The 25,996-nt window shown below is 44.0% G+C and overlaps 2 protein-coding genes across 4 annotated transcripts in view; one reads left to right on the top strand and one right to left on the bottom strand.

The window, feature by feature from the left end:
* The window catches only part of mitfa (melanocyte inducing transcription factor a), a 41,230-nt gene extending 24,157 nt beyond the window's left edge, over window positions 1–17,073 (bottom strand). Inside the window, exon 1 of one of the 3 annotated variants that reach the window (XM_077014047.1) lies at window positions 17,011–17,073. The gene's annotated coding sequence lies outside the window, so the exon portion shown is untranslated. Of the gene's footprint in view, window positions 1–2,766; window positions 2,839–17,010 lie in introns of those variants that run through there. The other 2 variants (XM_077014050.1, XM_077014049.1) reach the window with 2 other exon arrangements.
* A 7,262-nt stretch (window positions 17,074–24,335) lies between these two features.
* The window catches only part of frmd4ba (FERM domain containing 4Ba), a 45,032-nt gene continuing 43,371 nt past the window's right edge, over window positions 24,336–25,996 (top strand). The window contains exon 1 of the mRNA XM_077014043.1: window positions 24,336–24,624. The gene's annotated coding sequence lies outside the window, so the exon portion shown is untranslated. The remainder of the gene's footprint in view (window positions 24,625–25,996) is intronic.

Raw genomic sequence — 25,996 nt, 5'->3', positions numbered from 1 at the left:
GTTTGCAGCTTAAAATCACCCACCACTCCATACACATCACACATGTAATGTACTTCAATATCTTCATGCGTGTTTGTGATGAATGCTTATTCGTGCATGGAAGATGGCTTCTTCATGATATGCCCAGCAACAGATATGAAGGTGACTCATTTAGCCATCTACTGTACCTGTTTGCCTCTGCAAAAAAGCACACACTGTCCTAAAAGAGCCACCTGTCCTTGGTTCAGAGAATGACACTGCGCTCTACAAGTGTCATTAAGTACACAAACAACCATAACATCATATTAATCCAAGACTGTGTAATTCATTCCACCATCACTATGTCATAGTGGAAGCGGATTTTAAAGTGGAACTACTTTGTGGTTTGCGGTGGCTAATATGAGCTGCAACCATCCTATATTAGCACTCAGTACTATTTATGTTATCTGCAGAGTTTGAATAATAACACATAAACAATAGTTTATAGATACATTACATTGCCAAATGTATTGGCTCACCTGTCCAAATTATCGGAATCAGGTGTTCCAATCACTTCCATGGCCACAGGTGTATAAAATGAAGCACACAATTATGCAGACTATTTTTACAAACATTCGTGGAGGAATGGGTCACTTGTGGAAGAACTGTGAGGGGATGCCACCTGTGCAACAAAAATGAAATGAAATGAAATTCCCTCACTAAATATTTCAGTCAACTGTCAACTGTATTATAAGAAAATGGACGTTTTTGGGAATGACAGCAACTCAGCCATGAAGTAGTAGGACACGTAAACTGATGGAGCAGGTCAGCAGATGCTGAAGCGCATAGTGTGAAGAGGTCGCCAACTTTCTGCAGAGTCAATCACTACAGACATCCAAACTTCATGTGGCCTTCAAATTAGCTCAAGAACAGTGTGCTGAGAGCTTCATGGAATGGGTTTACATGGTCGAGCAGCTGCATCCAAGTCATACATCACCAAGTACAATGCAAAGCGTCAGATGCAGTGGTGTAAAGCACGCCGCCACTGAACTCTAGAGCAGTGGAGGTGTGTTCTCTGGAGTGACGAATCACACTTCTCCATCTGGCAATCTGATGGACTAGTCTGGGTTTAGTGATTGCCAGGAGAACGGTACTTGTCTGACTGCATTTTGCCAAGTGTAAAGTTTGGTGGGGGGGGGGGGGGGGGGGGGGGGGTTATGGTGTTTCAGGAGCTGGGCTTGGCCCCTTAGTTCCAGTGAAAGGAACTCTGAATATTTCAGCATACCAAGACATTTTGGACAATTCTATGCTCCCAACTTTGTGGGAACAGTTTGGAGGTGGCCCCTTCCTCTTCCAACATGCAAGGTCCATAAGACATGGATGGCAGAGTCTGGTGTGGATGAACTTGACTGGCCTGCACAGAGTCCTGACCTCAACCCACAACAACTTTGGGATGAATTAGAGAGGAGACTGAGAGCTAGCCCTTCTCGTCCAACATCAGTATGTGACCTCACAAATGAGCTTCTGGAAGAATCCCCATAAACACACTCCTAAACCTTGTGGACAGCCTTCCCAGAAGAGTTGAAGCTGTTCTAACTGCAAAGGGTGGACCAACATCATATTGAACCCTATGGATTAGGAATGGGACGTCACTTAAGTTCATATTTGTGTCAAGGAAGATGAGCGAATACTTTTGCCAATATAGTGTATGTCATATACACTATAATATACTTTCGAATTTATACCATAGAGTCCTAAATTATTACATATTTTCTTAACATTTCTTATTTCCTTAAAAATACCATTATTACAATTAACATTTAGTTGCACAGTAAAGAAATTAGTTATATTTCCCACCACATAAATAACATACATGGTTGGTTTAATAATACATTTGGATTCGGTTGACTATTAATAATAATTAATTACAACAGTGGTGTAGTTGTAGTAGTACAGTAGTAATCTTAGGCAGGTAGTGCAACCACTAGAGACACTTCCTCAATAAATGTGTTTAACACAGTTTTCTACACGGAGGTAAAAACTGATGGCTATGTTTCAAAGTAAGATGGTGTTATACTTAGCACTTCATATTTGACTAAGAGCACAAACACATGTCACTGTCACTCCAACTCCTCCCAAAAGACTCTTCAGTGTGAGCACCACCATTCCACATCAAAGACACTCTGTGGTGAATATATTTTCTTTGATGTCAAAAATATTTGTTAATGGTTTGAAACGGCAGTTGCCTTATTTAAAGTGATATTTCTCGTTAGCTCTTCCTGGAGCCTGCAGTGAATCACACGTTCTGAGGTCAACTGGAAACACCTGTAAGTGCACAGTAGGGGGAGCTGTTATCACTTTACCTCATTCACCAATGAAACAAATGTGTCCAGATGCTGCTTGAGTTAGTGATGTATTTGCTGTTGTTGACATCTGACCATTAATTGTTTATTTTGTGTGTGTGCACTGAATGCACATTTAGAGCCTCATGAAGCCAGCGTGAGCAATATGCATCAGGTAGCTTGCTTGTTATTGAGGGCTACTGCATAGTTGCACGTGCAAAATATTTTGTGATCTATGATTATAATATACATGTTTCAATTATTTGAAGAGTGACAAAATGACTAGCTATGTATCCATAGCTCTATGGTTAGCACAAATACACGTTAAGGTAAATGTGTTGTTTGGTTGTTGCATGCATGCTAACTCAATAGTACACAGAGTTGTTTCTGAGACTATCACAAAAGTATCTGCATTAATTTTAAACAAAGGAAACAACAAAGGAAAAGACCAGAAGTGTAAACTCACCAAGGAACCGTCATTGTTAAGAGTAACAGTATCCATCCATTATCCGAACCGCTTAATCCCGCTAGTCGGGGTCACGGGGGGGCTGGAGCCAATCCCAACATCTCCGGGCGAAGGCAGGGTACACCATGGGCAGGTCGCCAGTCCACCGCATGGCCAACACACACGCATACACGCACTCACACCTACGGGCAATTTAGAGTGATCAATCAACCTAACACGCATGTCTTTGGACCGTGGGAGGAAACCGGAGTACCCGGAGGAAACCCACGTAGGCACAGGGAGAACATGCAAACTCCACACAGAGCAGCCCAGATAGAGAATCGAACCCAGACCACCTTGCTGTGAGGCGACAGTGCTAACCACCACACCACCATGCCGCCCAGAGTAACAGTAATTACAGTAAAATACAAATATAATGTATTGTAATGTAATGTACAAGTTGCTCTGATGAGTACAAATATATGCGTGCTTAGAAAACAGCATGTATGGTTGCAGCAAATAAAAAAAGACATTCAATTGGTTTATTTTTACAATTTTCCCTTCTTCAGGTTACAACAGCTCTAAGTTGCACCTACTGTTATAATTTCTCATGCCCAAACAACATAATTTTATACTAACAGTCTGGTGACTTTAACTACCTGAGAGGGAAAATTAAACGTACCGCATCGTAATGGAGAAAAAACAAGAGCAACACACACACACACACACACACACACACACACACCTGTCACTTTATTAGGTATACCTTGCTAGTACCGGGTTGGACCCCCTTTTGCCTTCAGAACTGCCTTAATCCTTTGTGGCATAGATTCAACAAGGTACTGGAAACATTCCTCAGAGAGTCTGGTCCATATTGACATGATAGCATCACGCAGTTGCTGCAGATTTATCGGCTGCACAACCATGATGAGAATCTCCCACTGAAGATGGGTACACTGTGGTCATAAAAGGATGGACATGGTCAGCAACAATACTCAGGTAGGCTGTGGAGTTGACACGATGCTCAATTGGTACTAATGGGCCCAAAGTGTGCCAGTAAAATATTCCCCACACCATTGCACTACCACCACCAGCCTGAACTGATGATACAAGGCAGGATGGATCCATGCTGTTGTTGGTGCCAAATTCTGACCCCACCATCCAAATGTCGCAGCAGAAATTGACCAAGCAATGTTTCTCCAATCTTCTGTTGTACAATTTTGGTGAGCCTGTGTTAATTGTAGCCTCAATTTGCTGTTCTTAGCTGACAGGAGTGGCACCCGGTGTGGTCTTCTGCTGCTGTAGCCCATCCGCCTCAAGGTTCAACGTGTTGTGCGTTCAGAGATGCTCTTCTGCATGTCTCGGTTGTAACTGCTCAAACCAGTCTGGCCATTCTCCTGTGACCTCTGACATCAACAAGAACTGCCGCTCACTGGAAATTTTCTCTTTTCTCTGTAAACCTTAGAGATGGTTGTGTGTGAAAATCCCAGAAGATCAGCAGTTTGTGTGTGTGTGTGTGTGTGTGTGTGTGTGTGTGTGTGTGTGTGTGTGTGTGTGTGTGTGTGTGTGTGTGTAAGAGATATGTAAAAGATATATAAAATGCAATAGCTACAATAAAACAAACGACAATAAAAAATAACTATAACAGCACTAAAGATGAAGTTAGTATCATTGTTTTTTATAACCACAGCCACATAAGCACCAGCTTTTTAAAGGAGCACTCACCAATCCAATATAGCACTTATCCTTGAATTGGCTACAATGGTTATTGTTAAATGACAGAACTGAGTTTAACAGGAGGCAAGTAGAATCCCCTCCAATTCAGTTCCAGTGATGTAAACTGATACATGTTGTCCCCAGCACAAAATAACATTGTCTGACACTTCAATCCCACCATCATAATAACAGTGCCTTGACATTTGGAAACTCATTAATTTCAGTATTAATTTCAGCAAACGTAATATTCATTGATTACTTCTTCCTGAATGGTGTCTCTGATATCTCTTCTACTTCCTGGCCTGGTTCTGGTCTGCCATTCTCTACAGCCCAGGAATGGCAGGAACTAACCGTTCCACAGAATCTAAAACAGCTCTTTGAGCCTGCAGCATAAGCTACTATATGTAATGGTCACCTGGGGGACTGTCCCTTCCAACATAGCTTGGCACTGCAAAGACTGGCTGAGCATGTTGACAAAATGGTTCCAATGCAAAACACCATCCCTGCAGGCTAAAGCTGTGTGACTACTGGGTAAAGGAACCCATCGCAGGAACGTGCCACAAGCTCTTCTCCTAAACATACTGGATTAGTGTCTTCTCCTCTGAAGCAGTGGACAGGATTGGGCATTCTTCTTGATTGGCAGCCTGGCATCTGCTGAGGAATAATGTGTGTGCAAAGTATGGTGGTGGTTGAGAACAAACGAGTTAGTTGCCCACTGACTCTGTTCCTCGGGCTTCAATGTACTAAGTAATGATAACAAGGTGTGACTGGAATGTTGGCTAAATCCATTCCCCTGTCAGTGATATGACACAGTCCAGCTCTTAGACTGCACTCAACTGCTACATCAACTGAGATTAAAAAGCAGCACCTGATCAGTCTGAAAACGTTTGGAGCAGCAAAATATGTGAAAGAGGGAAGGCCATGTGTTTCTCTTAGCAAATATGAAAGGACATTAGCGTTCTGATTTACAGCCCCTGGACAACTTAATCACATACTTATAGTATAGGACATGTAATTTTCATATTTTTTCTGCCAAGTGGAGGCTACAGCTAAAATTTGCAATTGCTTTTTCCTGTCCATGTTGAACTTAGCCCTCGATCAACTTAGCCCTCGATAATTTTTCAGTATGATAGCTTCAGCTCCATATCATATAAGCAGTTTCACAAATCTCAGTCTTGGTGTACTCATGTTCATCTTGTGCTTTCTGAGGGATGTTGCCCTCGCTCATTTCAGTTGCATCTGTCAGTTTTCTCCTGTCAGTCAACTCCATGTCTCTATGCTGTCTGTCATGACCTCCAGTCTGGTGTGGACCCAGGTTTTGAATCCTGAACCTGCCATGGTTGTGGGGTCTCCCCTTTTGTGTAGACCCCTTGTGTCCAGTGGGTATGAGAAGGGGATTGGCTCACCTGTATACCCATCCTGTCTGGTTGGGGGGGACCACCTGCTGTTTCCACACCACGTGCACACAGCCAGTGGTCAGCAACAGCAGGCTATGCTAGTTTTGGTTTGGCTCCAACGTGGCACGTACTAGCTACAAAAAGTAAATATAGTTTTATAGGAGGAGGTTTCATATACATTCATTTTTCAAATATTTGTAGGTACAGACATCTGCAGTCTTGGCAGTTTTCTGTGGCTTTTATATTGTTCTTATCGATATCGGAATTATATCGTATTTACCGAAATTAATAAATATAACATGATATACATTTTGCCCATATTGTCCAGCCCTACCTTGGCATTTGCGTCCCAATAGTGGTTACAATACCCAATAGGGGTGCAGCCCCTACGTACAGTGAGTAATTGTCAAAACTGAGAAAAATCTGGATAAAGCAATAGATAATCATTCACCCACAACACTGACTCCTGCTGATCCAGTACTGCTCAATACAAGTTCTGTCTGACCCTTAACATCTTGGGGGAGTTACTGCTGCCAGAAGGTACCTCTCAACTGGGAAACTGTTAGGATTTCACAACCTTGTGGGCAGTTTACCTCCAATCATTCAGCTCAGAAACGTAGTCGTGCACAACCTCTATGGCATCTCTGCAAATCCTCCATCAGCACACAACACTCTCTCCTCACTGAACCCCTTAAGGACCTGGGTCCAGAAGAACATCTCCATCTCTGGCAGGGCACAGAACTCGGCATGGACTCTTTTGCAATTCCTTGAAACTCACAGGAAGGTCCTGCCATTAATCTTGTATGGACATCTCACCGCAGACCTTCCCAGCAGTCTATAATTACATTTATGCCATACATTACACAGTTTGTCCTCATGCAACCATCACAAATAATGACTACTTTACCTTTCACTTACCTTTCATCCAATGTGTTATATCCAACATAGACAATCTGAAACCCATTGGCCCATAGTGTAAACTATTTAGTACCCTCAGGTTTGCAAAAACTGTACCTCCTGGAAGTGTTTCTAAAAAATGTCACCTGAGACCTGGTATTAAAAATGCATAGGGTCATCTTACATTTCACTGTCACTTCAGTGTGAAGTCACTTTCTCACCAGTGTCAGTCTCTGCCCAGTTCTCCTTATACATGTTACCATAACAGTAAACAGATGGAGACAGTAGCTGAACTATGACTCCACTTCTTTACAGCACTCAGACATTGTTTGTCCCAGTGAATCCCACTGATATGTTTGTGGCATGCGTATGGCCTACTCTTACAGCTCAGTCCTACAATAGTGGGTTCTCCAAATTGGTTGCCCTCAATGCTGGAGTGGGTTGTGCTAACTTATGATCTGAAAAAAACTGTACCTGAAACTTTTCTGCCAAGGATTTTCCCAGAGCTGTGACCTGGTCTCTAAGCTCTTTTTGCATTTCTTACTGTAGATAGGCAGGGTTGCCAACTTTTGAAGATCGCTTGGAGTGAGATTTGAACCTGGAGGAGGTGGCGAGTGTTAATTATTGAGGGGGGGGTTGGCGAACATAAAATGGACACAAATTAAGTATTATATCGCGATCTATCGATCGCCGGTGGTTGGCGCCAGAGCGAACTAGTAACTCATTGAATCATAGATGTGGATCGGAGATAAATAAACTAGATTTTTTTTCTGCGTGAGATATCGGAAGTGTGGCGTGAGAGCGTGTGAAAACGGTCAAATGCGTGTGTCTCACGCTCAATGCGTGAGAATTGGCAACCCTGAGATAGGCCTTCCATTGTTGCAAGTCATAGGCAGTAGGTCCAGATGCTCTCAAGTTCATGATTAAGCTCTTTCACTTTGGCCTTGGTTTCTGTTGATACAGTCCTGATTATCTCTGGGTTCACCTTGAGAAGCAACTCATCCATTGGATTATTATTTCATCCCTAGACTGTTACTTATTATCATGGATACATAAATTTACAAACTGAATTTATAAAATGTTCAATAGATTTGGCACCCCTGAAATTTTTTCCAGAAAATGAAGTATTTAGGCTACCCCCGAAATGTATTGCAATTACACATGCTTTGTTGTCAGTGGTGGACCAAGTACACAAACCATGTATTTGAATTAAAGTACAGATACTTATGCTTAAACATAACTCCAGTGCAAGTAGAACTCATCACTTTAGTCCTCTACTTGAGTAAAATACAAAAGAATTGGCCTTCAAATGTACTTAAGTATTTAAAGTAAAGGCTCTAATATTTATCACCATGCTCTGCATGTAAAACCTGTCAAAATTTAATTTGTCTTCTAATGTAAAGTGCTATGTTCGAATGTTTATTATTTCACAATATCAATGCATTTAGGTGGCTGGAAGCTCGAAATACTATGAACTGTGGCAAAACAAATAACTAACTAGCTGGATAACTTAGCTAGCTACATGCCAAGTGCGTTGTCTTTTGTGTACTACCAATAGCCTGCTTTGCTAACTAGCCAACCAACGATGTATGCAACGCTAATGTCGGACTTATTTAAACAAACACAAAACGTTTGCTGCAAGATATTGTTAGAGCTCTCATTAAGGTAAATGACATATGAAGATATCTCACCTCTACGTGACTGGATGGGGAGTTTCCTTAGATTGGGTGGGGAATTCTTATAAGAACAAATCTAATGATACTGAGGCAGGCAAAGAAAGCACTTGAAAACGAAAGAGTCGTTTTTTCTTTTCAAATATTCACTCCGATAAGTCCATGGGTTTTGTGGTGAGTTATAGTTTCTTCCATTTTTATGTATGTGTATGTTCTCTATAACCGACACTGCTGACCGTTGAACCGCACGCGGAGTGGTGCGCGTGCTTCCCGCTTCTTTTATTCTGTTTCTTTTTTTTAATGAACACACCAGGCCTAAAGGAATGACAGACTTCGCATAATGAAATGGAGTAAAAAGTAAAATATTTGACTTGGAAATGTAGTTACAAAAATTTTAATACGTGAGTAAAGAAACACTAAAAAATACTTAAGTACAGTAACGATGTACATTTACTTACTGCCCACCACTGTTTGTTATAGCTACACGTTATCCTGCCGGAACAGGATCCGGGATCTCTTTCATTTTGAAGGGTGCGTTCCGGGAACTGTCTGCCTCGATCCGGTAACTTTCAAGCCTACCAATTATAAGTTATGAAGAAATCTGTCTGCGTTGAACCAATTAATTGAACAAATAATTCTATAAAAGACATTTTTTAACACAAGATCCACATTCACGCTTCCTAAATCACATAAGAGCTCTCCCTTTTAGCGATGCCTTTCCGCGCCTCCCCTATAAACCTAGTTATACTTTCGCGAGTGACCATAGCGCGACTGACTCGTCACATTCTATGCAGTGCTCTCCAAAATGATATGTGGTAGTATTAAGAAACACCTCTCAAAAACAGGGGAAGGAACATTTACCTACAAATTTTAATGTTGCTTTGTGTTTCAGATTTGTAAATTGCTGGAATTTAGGCTAAAGTACTTGAAAATGCACTTGAAATGCACTTCTGCACTTAAAACACTTATAAAACACACGTAAATCATTTAAAAGTCATTTATATATACGAATTGGCTTGCTATTTTGACATTTGTGTGCCTAAGCATTGCGTTTTGTGTGCGATCCGGTGACATTGTTGGCCTCAGTGACCCCTTGTCTCGTGCCGCTGTTTGCGTTCCGGCATCGTTTGATTTACAAATTAAGCACTGCATAAAACCTTTTATGGTTGTAATAGGTTTTATGCTCTTTAAAGTCTGTATTTTCCCTAACCTCAACATACATAAAATTTAAGTTGATAGCGAATCAGTTCTGATTTTATTCATTCATCAACATTTAAATGCAAACCTTATGACACAAGATAAAATGAGGGACAGTCTGAGCCCTTCAAAATGTTGTAGCCTATTTAAAACTGTAGGTACTTCCAACTGATGAGGGAATAAGAACACGTGCAGTAGAATATAGAATAATAACGTTTATAAAGACAAGCTGAAGTTGTCACAAAGACACTGGAGCTTCTCCAAAAGAAAAAAACTAATCTACAGCTGTGTTCAAAATAGCATACTATAAAATACAAAAATACATACCATTTGCATACTCATTGGCCCCCAAATCAGTATGTTATATGTAGCTTGTGACAAATATGCGTGATCTCGTAGAATCTGTGTTTGGCGCATACTCACGGACGTAATTTTGGGGGGGCACTTTTTCAAAAGCCGGCCTTGGTCCCCCCCAGTTTTTACGGTTAAAACCAAATATTTAAATAGCGACGAATCTATGCCCCCCCCACTTTTGAAATCAAAATTACGTCCATGCGCATACTGGATGCTGTATGGTAGTTTACAGTATGAAGTAGACCATTTTGAACAGAGGCTATGGTTGTAGTTCAGACTGATTCAAGACAGGTGGTCATAAACACCAGTTAGGCCTATTTAAAGCTGAAAGGCGGTAGAACTGTACAGTTAAACACTAGTGCAGTTCACACTGTAACACGGCATATGTTTTCAGATGTAATACGTTTTGGATAGCCTGTAATGTCCTATGTAATACAAGCTTGCCACATGACTAACCTTTCCACACCTCCTATAAACCAGGGAACCTGTTTAATCAGACAAATCACTATAATGATTTTTATATAAAGCTTGTTTATTTATTATTGTTTACATTGCTTGTAAAAATCTATTTGGTATTTAAGTTCTAAGTATGATGGCTTGTGGGATAAAGCAATAAAGTGTCTGTCTGTCTGTCTGTCTGTCTGCCTGTCTGTCTGTCTCTGTCTGTCTGTCTGTATGTCTGTCTGTCTGTCTATGTCTATGTCTGTCTGTCTCTGTCTGTCTGTCTGTATGTCTGTCTGTCTGTATGTCTGTCTGTCTGTATGTCTGTCTGTATGTCTGTCTGTCTGTCTGTATGTCTGTCTGTATGTCTGTCTGTCTGTCTGTATGTCTGTCTGTCTGTCTGTATGTCTGTATGTATGTCTGTCTGTCTGTATGTATGTCTGTCTGTCTGTATGTCTGTCTGTATGTATGTCTGTATGTATGTCTGTCTGTCTGTATGTATGTATGTCTGTCTGTATGTATGTCTGTATGTATGTCTGTCTGTATGTCTGTCTGTCTGTATGTCTGTCTGTCTGTATGTCTGTCTGTCTGTCTGTATGTCTGTCTGTCTGTCTGTCTGTCTGTATGTCTGTCTGTATGTCTGTCTGTCTGCCTTCCTTCCTAAAACTATATTCCTTATGCTCATATAAGCGACATAAGTGAACCATAAGCACTATTCTTATGTCTATAAATGTAACGTATTGAACAGGCAGAGAGGGATCCAAATGCGGAAGAACACCGCTTTTATTTAAATGAGACGCTGGTACAAACACAGGCAGGTGAATCACGAGTACTAGGATCAGTAGTAACAGCGTTTTCTTGGCGTGGTCAGGACGGTCCAGGGTCATACCGGGGGAGCAGAAGTCAGGAGGTACAGAGGGATTAGGCAGGAGACAAGGTCGGGGACATAAGCGAGGGTCAGGACACAGGAGAGCAGACAGGATATAGAAAGGCTTGGTACGCGGCATGAGTCGGCAATACTTCGCAACTGAGATGTGCTGGTGAAGTGCTTAAGTAAGGCTGAAGGGGGCGTGGTAATGAGGGGCAGGTGAGGTTGATTAAGAAAGATCAGGTGGCATTCCTGACAGTACCCCCCCTCAAAGGAGCGGCACCTGACGCTCTACGACGTGCTGGGGGGCGACCGCGGCACCGGGGGGGCAGGAAAGTTAGGATGCGTAGCGTGGAAATCAGCGATCATCGTGGGGCAGAGGACATCCCTCGCTGGAATCCAGGCCCGTTCCTCGGGGCCATATCCTTCCCAATCCACTAAATATTGCAGACCACCTCGCCGGCGCCGGGACTCCAAAAGCTCCCGGACGATGTACGCTGGACGACCGTCAATCTCCAGAGGGTCCGGAGGTTTATCATACACAGGGGGCACGGTGAATGGGCTGTAGTGAACCGGTTTCAGGAGAGAGACGTGGAAGACAGGGTTAATACGGTAATGTGACGGCAAAAGAAGCTTGTAGGTAATGGCATTAACTCTGCTGAGCACTTTAAATGGGCCGATGTACCGTGGACTGAGTTTTTTACATCGTTGCTTCAAGTTCAGGTTCTGTGTCGACAGCCATACTCTCTGTCCCGGGTGGTAAATCAACGCGGGGAGACGACGACGGTTTGCATTGAGCCGGCGTGTGTGTAGGGCACGCCGCAAGTGTACATGCGCTAGCTCCCAGGTACGGGCACTGTGTTTAAACCATTCATCCAGGGCGGGGACATCAGCCGGTGTCTTGTCCCACGGGAAAAACGCAGGTTGGTAACCGTATACACATTGAAAGGGTGTGAGTTTGGTTGCGGTGTGTATAATGGAATTCCTGGCGTACTCTGCCCATGGGAGGTATATATGCCAGTCGTGTTGAGAAACGCAGTACTGTCGGAGAAACCTCCCTAACTCCTGATTGTAACGCTCAACCTCTCCGTTAGACTGGGGGTGGTGGCCTGAAGTCAGACTAACAGTAATGCCAAGGAGTTTGCAGAACTGCTTCCAGACTCGAGACGTAAACTGTGTCCCTCTATCTGAGACGATATCCTCGGGTAAACCATAAATACGGAATACGTAATGGAAGAGGTTAAGAGCTGTATCCATGGCAGTGGGTAATTTGGGGCAAGGAATGAGACGGCACATTTTAGAGAATCGATCTACGATTACCGTAACAACAGTATTACCTCCCGACGTGGGCAAATCTGTCACAAAGTCAACCGCGAGGTGCGTCCATGGCCGGTGAGGAACAGGTAAGGGAAGGAGTTCTCCTGCTAGAAGTGCACGGGGAGTACGGGTCTGAGCACAAACGGAACACGCCAGCACATAATCACGAATGTCATCCTCCCAGGACGGCCACCAGTAACGCTGAGAGATCAGGTGTCATGTGCGTGTAATACCTGGGTGGCCTGTGCCCGCCGTATCGTGTGCGAATTGTAGGATGCGTCCCCGAAGGGATACGGGCACGTATTGTTTCCCCTCCGGACATTCCACCGGACTGGGTTCAGTGCGCAAAGCCTCGTCTAATTCCTCTTGTACTGCCCAGCGAATAGCTGCGAGTAAACAGGACTCTGGCAGAATACGTCCAGGTTCATGAGTGGCTTCGTCCTTTTCGTGGATCCGTGACGGCATCGGCTTTGATGTTCTTTGACCCGGGTCTGTAAGAGACAGTGAAACGAAACCGGGAGAAAAACAGTGCCCACCTTGCTTGTCGCGGGTTTAGACGTCTGGCTGACTTCAGGTATTCCAGGTTCTTGTGATCGGTATATACAATGAAGGGGTGTTCCGCTCCCTCTAACCAATGACGCCACTGTTCGAGCGCGAGTTTAATAGCCAGGAGTTCCCGGTCTCCCACGTCGTAGTTCATTTCCGCGGGGGTCAGCTTTTTGGAGAAGTAGGCACAGGGGTATAGTTTCGGCGGGCTTCCCTGCCTTTGAGAGAGAACAGCGCCCACTCCGACCTCGGAGGCGTCGACTTCCACGATGAACTGGAGTTGGGGGTCAGGAAGGTGCAGAATGGGGGCTGACGTGAACGCCTTTTTGAGGAGTGAGAACGCCTGTTCCTCTTCAGCAGTCCAGGTGAATTTCCGATTCCTCCCTCCCTTTAAGAGATTATTGAGAGGGGTAGCCAACTCACCAAATCCTTGGATGAAACGGCGACAGAAGTTAGCGAATCCCAGGAATCGCTGCAGCTCTTTCGTGGAACGAGGGGTCGGCCAGTTCAAGACAGCTTCTACTTTCTGTGCATCCATGGAGATCTGGCCAGGGGACAGCGTACATCCTAAAAACGTCACCGAGGAGCGATGAAATTCACATTTCTCCGCCTTCACGTAAAGATTATGCTCCCGAAGGCGTTGCAAGACTGCAGAGACGTGTCGGCTATGTTCAGAAGCAGACGGGGAATAAATCAGGATATCGTCTATATAAACGAACACGAAGTCATCGATCAGGTCACGGAAGATGTCGTCCATAAACGCTTGGAACTAAGTTACTAAGTACTCGTAGTGCCCTCTGGCGGTAACAAGGGCTGTCTTCCACTCATCGCCCTCTCGAATACGGATCAAGTTGTAAGCGCTGCGTAAGTCCAGCTTGGTGAACATATTCGCCCCCATCAGACGCTCTTGGGAGGCTGTGATAAAGGGGAGAGGGTAAGCATTTTTCGTAGTTACGGCGTTTAAGGCACGATAGTCAATACAAGGTCGTAATCCCCCATCCTTCTTCTCGATGAAAAAGAAACCAGCAGCAACCGGGGAGGTGGATGGTCGAATAAACCCCTTCTGCAGAGCCTCGGTGATGTAGGACTCCATCGCCTGATCTTCAGGGCGTGATAGGGGGTAAGGTTTCGTCTTACGAGGTAAGGGGGCTCCAGGCAGGAGGTCGATTGCGCAATCACAGGGACGATGAGGAGGCAGACGACAGGCACTGTCCTTGTCGAAGACGTCAGCGAATGCGCGATACTGCTCGGGGATGACGTCAGAGAGAGGAGTGTCGGGGCATTCCACCGAGGAGGACCTGAGTGGTAGGTGCATGCACTTACTAAGACAATTTTCATTCCAACGTACGAGTTCTCGCTTCTTCCAGGAGATTTCAGGGTCGTGCATTGATAGCCACGGAAACCCGAGTATGACGGGATCTCGGGGCGTGGATATGAGGAAGAACTCTCTCATCTCACTATGGAACAGACCTACCCGCAACTCTACGGGGCAGGTACGTAGCGTAATCACGCCCTCTCCTATAGGCTGTCCATTCAGTGAATTCACTCTAACGGGGGGATCTATAGGTACGGTGGGAAGGTGTAAGTGGTAGGCGAGGTCCTGGTCTATGAAATCGCCTGCTGCACCCGAATCAACTAACGCAGACAGGTTAGTATTTATGCCGCCCCAAGATACTTGTACGGGTAAGCTAACTTGACTATACTTCAGTAACAATCGGCATGTTAGTGGGGACCTGCCCAGCTGCACGAACTCGTCTGACATCCGAAGACTCGGAGCACATACATTGGAAGGTGGTGCACCAGACGTAGCAACAGGAGCGTCAGTCTTACTGGAGTGGTAAGTCAACAACAACTTGTCAACGTTAATCGACGCTTGGATAAACTCTGATAAAGTGAGGGCTTCACTACGACAGGCGAGTTCAACCTGGACGTCGTCTCGCAGACCACGGCGGAAAACCGTTTTCAAGGCAGATTCACTCCAACCGCTTCCTGCAGCTAGCGTACAAAACTCCCTAGCATAATCGGCAGCACTACGTTGTTCTTGTTTGATTTCGTAGAGCCGATCTCCCACATCACGTCCGTCCGCGGGATGATCGAAAACAGCCCGGAACACTGCGGTGAACTGACTCTCCGACTGGAGGGCAGGGTCCTGGCTTTCCCACAACGCTGTACCCCAGGCGCCTGCTACTCCCGTGAGGAACGACAGGATAAAGTGGACTCTGTGTAACTCGGCCTGGAACCGGGCTGGATGATACGTGAAGTATATGGAGCATTGCATGAGGAAATTTCGACAGCGATCAGGAGATCCATCGTAGCGTTCCGGTTCTGCTGCAGGAACACTCACGGAGGTGGGAGCAGAGGTCGTGACGAGGCGGACAGCCTCCTGAAGGGCAGCGATGTTAATTCCCTGACTCCGTATGATATCCGTGAGTTGGCGGACCGTTTCAGTGAGAGTCGCGATGGTTACTTCTGCTGGATCCATTTGAAGGCGAAGTATTTCTGTAACGTATTGAACAGGCAGAGAGGGATCCAAATGCGGAAGAACACCGCTTTTATTTAAATGAGACGCTGGTACAAACACAGGCAGGTGAATCACGAGTACTAGGATCAGTAGTAACAGAGTTTTCTTGGCGTGGTCAGGACGGTCCAGGGTCATACCGGGGGAGCAGAAGTCAGGAGGTACAGAGGGATTAGGCAGGAGACAAGGTCGGGGACGTAAGCGAGGGTCAGGACACAGGAGAGCAGACAGGATATAGAAAGGCTTGGTACGCGGCATGAGTCGGCAATACTTCGCAACTGAGATGGTAATGAGGGGCAGGTGAGGTTGATTAAGAAAGATCAGGTGGCATTCCTGACAATAAATGTAAAACCTGTCAAAAAAATAAATAAAAATCTGTCATCTGCTAAGTTCTGGCCTCAATGGAAAAAATGGCAGCTGGATTGACTGGTTACAGTAAATAGTCCTGTTGAATGTGTGTGTGTGTGTGTGTGTGTGTGTGTGTGGTGTGTGTGTGTGTGTGTGTGTGTGTGCGCGCGTGTGTGTGTGTGTGTGTGTGTATGTTTGAATGGGTGTGTGTGTGTGTGTGTGTGTGTGTGCTCGCACCTGTGTGTGTGGGGGGGGGGGGGGTGCGTGTGCATGTGCGTGGGTGTGTGTGCGTGCGTGTGTGTGTGCGCGCGCCTGTGTGTGGGTGTGTGTGTGTGGGGGGGGGGGGGGTGCGTGTGCATGTGCGTGGGTGTGTGTGTGTGGGGGGGGTGCATGTGCGTGGGTGTGTGTGTGTGTGGGGGGGTGCGTGTGTGTGGATGTGTGTACGTGTGTGTGTGTGTGTGGTGATGGATGCTACTCTGGTCTTAATCTCCTCCCCTTCCCTGTACCTGGTGCACTGTAGTGTCCAATAGAGAGGATGCTGTGTGCAAACTGGCTGCATCTCATTGGTCTGTGTGATTTGACTGTAAAAGCTGATTTCTATCTGTAACGCTTCCTTAGGTTTCAGAAACGTATGTAATACATACTTACATTTAAATGTAAGTAATAATAATCACCCATAGTCGACAACTGTTGGTACCTGATGATCATTTTGGGCTTTTCACCTCGGTTAATTGAGAACAAAAAAAGCGGACAGATTTCTGTTCACTGCTTGCTAGCTGACTTATGAATATATACATATATACATTGAAATTAAGTGAAGACCATTCATATTCATTCATGCATTCATATAAGTAAACAATGGTCGATATACATAAGACCTGAATAGCTACAAATACATTCATTCCACAAAGCCACCCTGTACTCCTTATGATACCTTATTCTAATAATGTTGCAAGACACACACATAAACTGGCAAAGCTTTAGCCAACCTACCTTTTGACTCTACGTTTATCCCTGAATGACCCAGAGATGGCCAACCAATGCAGAAGACGCGTGTGTCTCTGCTGGTATCACTCACTGCTTACGAGCTGATATTAGGTCAATTGAAATTTGATTAGGTAGAGAACTGGTGACTGTGTGTTTCAACAATGGGACTCAGTCAGTAAGGGGAAAGTGCTTCTTCTAGATTGCTCTGCTACACAGTCCTGCAAAAATGTACTTTGGGACATCTCTTTGTATTAGGGCCCATAGAGTCTACACCATGCAGCGATGGTTGTTGTGTTGACTGAATGTCTCTTGTATGACCTGGTTGGAATGGTCTGACTCAAAAGTGTGGCCAGGAATTAACAAATTATACACTGCCTACACAATGAGTGATATTTACTGTTAGGTACTATATGGAATGTAGATTAGACAAAAAAAGGAGTCAGTTTTGCAGTAAAGGGTATATTTTACTGTATTAGGGACGTTACTGTAAATTGTGGCCTAACCCAAAAAATAATTATCGTAATTGTAAACATAATTAGTCATGGTCCCACACATACAAAAGAATACACATATACAAAAAAAGCCACACAAGGGGGAAAAACAGAATACAAAACTGAACAGTCTTGTTAGGTCTAATCTAAACGGCTTTCAGCAGTTGGCCACATGTTTTCATCCACATCACATCTGGTGTTGGCCCTTGCCATGGACCTGGGAAAGAAAAGCTTGGTATGCCTTATTCACCCCTGGCAGTCTTCAGCTGAAATGTCTCTGCAGCCGGGATCCATTGCATCCAGGAGGGACATTTGGTCATGGGGGCGATGATCATACACCTTCCACCTCCAGACTGAAAAAAGTTCCTTAGTGGGGTTGAGGAAAGGCGAGTAGGGCGGGAGGAAAAGGGACATCACTCTTTGTGATGACATGTGAATGACAAAATGCTACATCGTCCCATCACAAATGTCCTCGTGTTTCCTCTCACCTGTTCCCTTTCTGCTTCTGGAACCAGTTGGTAGAGTTCATTCAAAAACGAAAGAAGGAGGTCACTGTTATAGGGACCAATCTGGCATTTGTGAAGGACCAAACCAGCACTTGAGATTGCAGGACAAATTGTTATATTTGCTCCTCTCTGACCTGGTACATTACTGTACTTCATTTTATACTTTTTATAAATATATATATATATATATTTTATACTATACTTCATTTATCTATATGTGCAAAAAATGTGTACAACAGTAATAACTTTTCAGCTGCCTTTGTTTTGCAGAACTTGGCATTTTATACGATATTTAAGGTTTTGAACCTTAGTTTTTCATTTTTGGCATGCTGTGTACAAGCAATTGTAAATAAGACAAAAACGATCCAGAATTTTGTTATTGGATAACCTTGTGTGTATAGAAAATTTAAGCATTATAAAAACATGTAAAATGACTGCATTTTGTGCCATAACAACATGAATTGAACTAATAGTATAGCCACTGAAAACTGATGTTGTGTTCACTGTGTTTGGAGTTTTGAAAATGTGACTACAGATTGGACAAACGCACGTTAGCAGTCGTCAAAAACTGTAAAAGAAAATTGTTAGAAAACTGTGCTGGGGTACTATGAAAGCATTAACCATTGTATTTCACACCAGGACCTCAGCTTGATTTAATGGGGAAATCTACAATTTCAAAGATTTCCAGTCTGTGATCAGCCATGGAACTCACATGGAATCTATTTTCTCATTTGTGTTTATAGTTTTCTGACACCATGCAGTGTTTGCTGTATTTGAATGGGTCAGTTATAAACTTTTGTTTTTGGTTCTTTTAAAATAAATTCCACCCTCTGTCTGCCGGTTACGGGGGGGGGGGGGGGGGGGGGGGGGGGGGTGTGGCGAACGCATTTGGGCGTTTGCTACCTGTTTGTTGTTGCCATAAAGGCGATTTCAAAATAAGAGCGGATAACGCGATTGAAAAAAAATATTCCTAAAAAAAAACACTTTTCAAAACAGCTCGCGGGCCAGAAATGGATAGCTGTTAGATAGCCGCTATTTGAGTATGGGGGCTCTAGACTGACTTGTCTGATCCAGATGCCTCCAGAAGGAAGAACTTCTTGGTCAGTTTTGGGTCACCATGCCTCTGCACCCAGTTTCCTTGTAGCCAGTCAGTTCTCCAGACCTCTTGTGTAGGTAGCCTGCAAGTTCCCGCAGATCGACTGTGCTTCATAGCCTGAAGCATCAAGGTAAGTCTTGAAGAGGGAGAGCAGGATACAGACACATTTTCATATGACTGAGTGGCCCAAGGCCTCACTAACCAACCCAAAGCACTAGGATAATATAACAATGAGGATGTCTAGTTGTCCCAAGTGATTTACCCTATAAATAGATTTAGTTGCGAGGCTCGTCGACTGCGCTGGGGTACGTTTAACCACCATGATGAGGAAAGCCGTGTAGGCTGGAGTTGTCTATGTAAGACTAGCCCCTGTATTCCATGGTTCAGATGATGCATGTCCTTCCAGAGAAGTTATCTACAAACACAATTTCCATGTCTGTATCGCCTCAGGGTTAGTCTTCTGGACATTCTGGGAGTTGCGGATATAAATTCCGGGTAGTTTGGAATGCAGCCAAAATCCTAACTAGCACGACAACATGATTAAATCATCTCTAAAGTTGTAAATCTAGGGGTTCATGGTGTTGTGATATCAGGGTACCTTCATGCCTGTGCTATCTTCAGCTTTTCCCTTATCATTATGTCCTGATTGCAGTTTTTATCAAACATAGAGGGTTAATTACTCTCTAAACGTACCTATCAGTCACATATCTCAGTATAGCTGTACATCTCCTCCTGATGTTTAATGGAAAACTGATGTGAGATCAGTATTAGTCCTGCTGAGGAACCTCCCGCCATCTGGGTATGGTCCTGTTCTACATATAGTGTAGAACATTTCTCACGTCAAGTACACTAGGCATTCTCTTATTTGCAAAATGTGACACACTTCCACACTTAAACCTATAAGTACCCCATAAGTACATAAACACACAGCAAGTCCCTAAACACACAAATGTGGATTAAGTGAGCTTAATGGCACATGCCTGATGACTCCTCTCAGCAGTAGCGAACCGTGACCTTTAAACCTGGGCCCGCTACCCCCCCCCCCCCCCCCCGAAAAAAATTGTTTCCTTTCTTACTAAACTGCAATAAAGAATAAAGAAAAACAGACGACAGTACAGCTTTAAAAACGCAATAAACAATAATATCTGTACTAGATAACGTCTTAAGCAAAATAAGTTTCCAAACAAAAAAAGGTTCACAGATCCGTGGTTCTCGGAAGCGGAATATGTAAACAGCGCGCACGAGGACGTCAAAGGGATGAATCGAAACTAGCTAGCGGTGGTGCTAACGACAGCTAGCGTCGCCACAGCGGGCGGAAATTATCATACAGTTAAGCCCGCCCACTAAGAGAGAAGATATGATTGGTCAATTTTGCTGTCATTTGAAACTGGTATTGCGCTGAATTATAACTGCCAGGCCCTCTGTAAACGAACAGCAGGCGTCCTGATAGGGGGAGACACAGGCTCACAGGCTTCCACTTAACCCCTCACCTTCCAACACAGATTGAATAGACACGATTGAATAATTTATTTGCTTATATTCTTGTAATTGTTTAGATGTCGATTGTCAAACTGTAAGTAGATAAAATAAAATTGGATAATTATTTAAGAATATTTTAGGCCCTCTGAGAGGGCGTAGAGGGCCCTGACGGTTCCCCACTGCCTCTCAGGTTTTCAAGTCCAGATGGTTTTCAGGGCTGTTCAAATATTTTATCGTCAGTAATTGGCCTATTCAACAAGCAGTCTATTCTTCATCCACTAGATGTCAGTATACAATAGTTTAAGCATTCATGTGGAGCGGTGCCTCATGGCTCTGTGATATTATCCTCATAAGTGTAGGGCTGTGTATTTACAGCCCATTTTATGACCTACAAATCCAGGTGTCAAATGAAAGGATTGATATGTCCAGTTCAGTCATGCAGAAGTGAAAAATATAGCTCTAGGTGAAACATGACTCATATATCTGGCCTTTTCAAGTCTCATTCACGAAATTTTATTCAAAATGTAAACAATCTGCTCTGCATATTCTGACAAGACATGTATTAACGTGTGCTTTAGGGCTACAATGTACACAAGTGTTAGATTATTTATCATGGTTAGATCTAATAGAGGTCCAGATTTTAGGAAAGGATGTTACAATACATGACAGACTCTGTTGATGCCCGCGGGCTGTCGGATCATACAGGCCATTATAATATGTTTGCCGGATGAATGACAGTCAGATGGGGGGGGGGGGTGGCAATGAGCTTTTGGCAGGTCACCTCCCCATGTTAACATCTGCTCCATTACAGAAACAGATGAATGTATGACCCACTCCGTTTAATATCCATGGACTGCAATTATATTGCAGTTTACTATCCAATTTAGTGTTCGATGCTATTTGTTATAGGTCCTAAATTTTTTCAATGATATCTATAAAGTGCGTGATGACAAATGTGACATGTGAAATGACTTCCTTCTTACTAGGCAATACTAGGCCTATTAGGAATTTATTATAGTACCTTACATTGCAAAATGTATTGTCATGGAAATCTAACAAGGCCATTAATATTAAACAGTCTATTTTTCCAATAGCTTAATGCACACTTACCCACAAAAAAATGATGGTTCATATAAACAACTATGATCTGATTCTTTTAGTTTCATTGTTAATAGCAAGCGTGAAAACCACCTTTGTCAATGCCCTAGTCTGGCACCACTGCATTCACGTGTAAATACATGCAAACGACAAAACAGCAGAGGAATGGCCTATGTGGATCTGACAGGCCTGCGGTAATCCCCCCGGAGGAGGGGGGGGGGGTCTGAAGGCCAGGAGGAGATTTGGGGGTGCTGGGGTGCTCACTGCACACATGGCAATGAAGGAGGAGGCCTAATTACACTCCTCCAGAACTCCCAGTCAGCAGGGGGCGGGGAGGTGGGGGGAGGGGGGGGACAGCCTCGTGTCAACTGCTTTAGTTTTAGCTTTAGAAGATCAGCTTTGTGCTTACATCTATCCAGATATTGCCAGCAACTTAATCCTTTTGTTCAGTTTAATTGTCCAATGCATTTTTTATGTACTGGTATGACTTGCAATGAAGTCTTCCAATAATGTCTGATGGGGTGGGTGCAAAGATTTAGACATAACAGATTATTTTAAAATGTATTGCAAATTCAGTCTGAATTCAGTTAGGATTCAATTGATAACATTCTTAGAATATTAGCTAGTATGTCTTTCTTTGCAAACGGTAACAACAGAAGATACACAGACATACACACCCTTTGTTTAGTGTATGCTGTAGAGAGGTGTCTGGGTTTTTCATTTTGGAAGGGAGACTGTTTTCTACGGTCTGTGTGTGTATTTTTTTTTTACTGACAGACAGAAACAGTGTTTTCCCCCTCCTGCCTCGTCCCTCCCTGTCACAGAAGAGAGGACAGAGGCAGACGAGTGCCAAGCAGACAGTGGACACGACGGTCCTTTGTTGTACACTTACACACACGCGTCTCCTGGGAACACTGGCCACGAGCCCTTTGTCTCTTACATTCATATCGCACATGGGTTTTACAATCGTCCGTGCCATATGTGGGCATAACCAGTGTACGACAAAACTGCCTTTCGTTTTCTATTCCTTCCTTTCTCCACACAGTGGTGGATTTAATGATTTCGGGAGGTTTTCTATTGTTCTGAATGTTACGGAGTCCCAAAGCTCTGACACTCCTTTCCTTCCCAATCTCTCTCTCACTCTCTCACACACACTCTCTCACACACACTCTCTCACTCACACTCTCTCACACACACTCTCTCACTCACTTTCCCTCTCTCTCTTTCTGTTTCTGCATGGCCTATTCCACACTTTTTGCCTTTTAGGGCAAAGCCATAGTCACTAGACATCTCCGTATACAAATAAGCTCACAGACAGCCATGGTTTCCCCTTCCTCTCTGTGTGTAGGATAGATTGGTGTGTGTATGACAGAATCAATGGTAAATACTGATGTATTTTAGCTCATATATTTGTGTTTTATCAACATACCCACTGTGTTAGAAACATTTACTTGTATGTACAGAGGTAGACACCACAGGCCAGCTGTTGCTATGAATGATTTGTGTTCATCAGCCACTATAACAACAGTGTCAACCTCACAGTGACATGGACATGCCCAAAAATATTAGCAACATGGCTGTATCAGTGATACCAGCAGTACAAACACTACCCTGACACTTTGGCTGTTTGATGTGTATAGAATGGTCCACTACCCCAAAAAATGTATTCCTATTTTACTTTCAGATGACTGAGATATCCATGGCAACTCATTAACAACCCTGTTGTGTTTTGGGAAGTCGTAACCCGCATCCACCCTTCTCCGTCTTGCCTGCTGAGGTGAGACTTTGCTGTGGTCACTGCACTGGGCACCGAGAACTTGTGAAGCCATGGCACCACGTAATGAGGCACATCATTATGGGTGGGGAGAGGGATCAGACAACGCCATCTCACTCACTCAAGGGTGAAATCACGGAGCTGGATGGGGCCGTGAGCCCCCCGGGCCCACCATTCAGCAATGTGTCCTCTAGAGGTTTGAGGGGCATAAATATACAGAGGCGTTCAGAAGTTTCACTCCAACATCTGATCTTGTCATCTCTGCAGCCCATATCCATCACTTCTACACACACACACACACACACACACACACACACACACACACACACACACACACACACACACACACACACACACACACACAATACTTTTCAAAAATATCTTCACTGTTGCTGTGATAATACCTGCCATGCAAGCTCTCGTATCGGCATCTTCTCAGTAAGGCACAAGCCTGTCCCTCATCAGTGAGGGTGGGTCGGACCTGACGGGGCATTACTGTGGGAGTTTCCCACGACTGGGCTGAACAAAGGACCGCGCTGCTACCTGAGGACGCAGTCAAGACAAAAGACCCACGCACATACTCGCACCTGAAGTGGGATTTCAGTGAAGCCAAATTATATGTAACTAATTCACATAAAAAAGACTAAACTAAAGCTAGACATACTGTCATCATTTACTTAATTATCCGAAACGAACGAAGCAGTATTGCAAAACCTGTATTTAAATTTGGGATACACTTCAAATAATAAATAAAGTATCTGTTATCCACGACCTAAAAACTTAAGGGACATGTCTTATTTAGGTGTAGACAACTCTGTTCTCAGTCCCGCATGGGTCTGTCACCCACTGCTGATACTTGAAGCGGTCATGCCCTGCTGGTGGTGATGGTGGCCAACTGGTGTACTGGACGGGCTGTGATGGGGGCGGAAGGGACGGGCTGGCGCATGAATGGACGGGACCGTGCGCGATAAGGACCTGTGTCGACAGATCTTTCTTCATTACAAAAGCAACCGTGAAGAACCATGTGTTTCGTAACGCTTTGTGGCTTTGCGGCGTACCGATGACTCCGGAGAGGAAGATGTGTGAACTGTGAAGAGCTCCGGCTCCGCAAAAAACAAATAAACAGAACCGGAACGAGCGGACTTGTCAAACCTGGGCTGGGAGACTGCAATAGTGGTAAGAGGTCGGCTCTCTTTGTTAATGTGTGGTACACGAACTGAGCTTTTGTTTTTAAACCGCTTTTTACTTTTGTGGTAGGTTTGTACTGGAAAGAGAATTCGTACTTCTGACCCTGTTGTGATGGTCCGGCTCGTCGTTGTGTTATGAGCGATCTTTTTTCTTATTATATCAGTCATGTGTATTATGTAGACGGCTAGAACTCTGTGGAATATATATATACATATGTGGAATATATATACATATATATTTAAACTCTGATTGTAATTTGGTGGTCAGTTGAGGTGTGAGACAAGTGCCCTAATGATGAATACCAGAATAAGACTTATTTGCCAGCAGTGATAAAACATCTAGATTTTTCGAACATTTTGAAAGACTGAGGATAGAATTTATATTTAATCTCATTTAAAACAATTTCCACTCATTTTTTATTAAAAGAAAGTAGAAACCAGACATAAAGACATAAGATCTCTCCGCATGTCGACGGATAAGGAAGTTATGGTTACTGATTTGATTAGAAACATTATGGTAATATTTGCACAGTAGTTCTTGCATCATGCAGTTTGGTGAAGTATTTGCACAGCAATAAACAAAAAACCCGAGGGCAGGTACCCATGGCACGCTGTGACCACAGAGACATGTGCATGCTTGTTTTCCTAGAGCAGCACATAGCAGGCGTTGATTAAAACTCCAGTCTGGCTGCCCTGGACGGTGATTATAACGAACCACGGGAGCTGAAACTTTATCAAAGGTTCTGTCTTTCCCTCCACTGTTGTGGTCTCTGGACTTCCTGTTTCCTGAAAAAGACCCAACAATAGGAGGGGGCTACTTGTGACATCCTGCTTGTTGTGTGTGAGACCGACCCAGTGCTGGCCACATTTAGACAGAACATGACACAAGCTGCCCCCCAAATGGAATAAAGCTGGCCTTTGTGGTATGAGTCTGAGCATCCAGGGACTTTTCAGTCAAATGATCTTACAGCCCAGCTAGAGCACCTGAGGCAGGAACTCAGGAACTCTGATCTTGGTCCTGGATTTGATAACCACTGGTAGTTTATTTGTGTCACAGAAAACTGGGTAGAGAGATACATTTTGTACAGGATTGTAATGACGCCAGAGGTCGCACAAGGGGACACAGGCATGAACTCGGGACGAACACAGATGGGCTTTGTGATTTTTAAGGTTGTTTTTTCACTCCTAATGAGTAAGCTGTTGCGATTCAATATACCAGACACCAGAAATTCCACTGCTGGTTCTCAGCCAGCGTAGATAAGAGTCTGTTTGTCAGGCTGTTTTAATGGACTCCGTGAAAGTTGAACCTTTACACCGCAAAACACTATAGAATAAGCTGTGCTCTTCTGCCTACTAAAATA

Source organism: Brachyhypopomus gauderio, chromosome 8, assembly GCF_052324685.1.
Source record: "Brachyhypopomus gauderio isolate BG-103 chromosome 8, BGAUD_0.2, whole genome shotgun sequence".
Classification (NCBI taxonomy): Eukaryota; Metazoa; Chordata; class Actinopteri; order Gymnotiformes; family Hypopomidae; genus Brachyhypopomus; species Brachyhypopomus gauderio.
Note: the sequence above shows the minus strand (reverse complement) of the source record. Positions and strands in the feature narration are given on the sequence as shown.